This window comes from Siphateles boraxobius, unplaced genomic scaffold (assembly GCF_051911475.1).
Source record: "Siphateles boraxobius isolate OS27281-9 unplaced genomic scaffold, OSU_SipBor_1 262, whole genome shotgun sequence".
NCBI classification, from domain to species: Eukaryota; Metazoa; Chordata; class Actinopteri; order Cypriniformes; family Leuciscidae; genus Siphateles; species Siphateles boraxobius.
Genome location: NW_027508879.1, coordinates 287501 through 288367, shown reverse-complemented (window position 1 = coordinate 288367; position 867 = coordinate 287501). Strand labels below are relative to the sequence as shown.

The 867-nt window shown below is 37.3% G+C and overlaps 1 long non-coding RNA gene across 1 annotated transcript in view; it reads right to left on the bottom strand.

Moving 5' to 3' along the window:
• Positions 1-331: 331 nt before the first annotated feature.
• LOC143752340 (uncharacterized) overlaps positions 332-867 on the bottom strand; it is a 1921-nt gene continuing 1385 nt past the window's right edge. The window contains exon 2 of the long non-coding RNA XR_013207378.1: positions 332-867. This exon is cut by the window's right edge and continues 183 nt beyond it. This is a non-coding gene — a long non-coding RNA (uncharacterized LOC143752340).

The following is an 867-nucleotide window of genomic DNA, read 5'->3' as shown; positions in this document are numbered from 1 at the left end:
TTTGTTAACCTTTTACCTCAAGTCTTGTAGTATCGCAACAATATGGTATCGTGAGTTCAGTATCGTGATATGTATCAAATCGTGACGTGTGGGTATCATTACACCCCTATTATATATTTAAGTATTCAGTAATATTAAGCAACTACATGTACTTAGGGTAGGATTGGATTTGGTTGAGGGTTAGTTGCATGTAATTATGCATAATTTACTGCTATTACTATGGTAAGTACATGTAACATATGTAACAAGGACACTGTAAAATAAAGTGTTACCACAAAAATGACATCTGAATATTCCTCTAATCTCTCATGCATCAAACAAACCAAACTAGTTCAAGTGTACATTGTTTATTCTCATGTACTCATGTTTTACAAACATTAAAACGACTTTGTACAAAATATAAACTATGCAAGAGAAAAACAATATTACAAAGTGTCCATCTCATGCCAATGAATGACTAACAGTTTGATTCAGAACTAAAGTGGGCAAATCCACCTGCAACTCGAAGTGACAAACCCAAAAGACCCATTAAAAAAAAAAAAAAAATTTAGTTTGGATCACAATGTGTAAAATGCATTTTGCACGATCCGGCCATCAACCAAAGATCATACAATGTCCCGTCCAGCAGATTTGTGCCGGAACATCTGCCTTCATAACGCTCTACAGGCTCAGCAATGCAAAAACTGGAAGTTTTCTTGTGGGAAAGGAAGCCAGGTGAGGTTTTAAAAATGTCCTTCATGTCCAGGGCCAAAAAAATCCAATTGAGGTGAAGCTACAGAATGAGAAGTGGCAGAACCGGCCCCGAGAAACATGTGAATGATGATGCTGTGAATCTGAACCTCAGCAGCAGAGATGCAGGAGGATGCT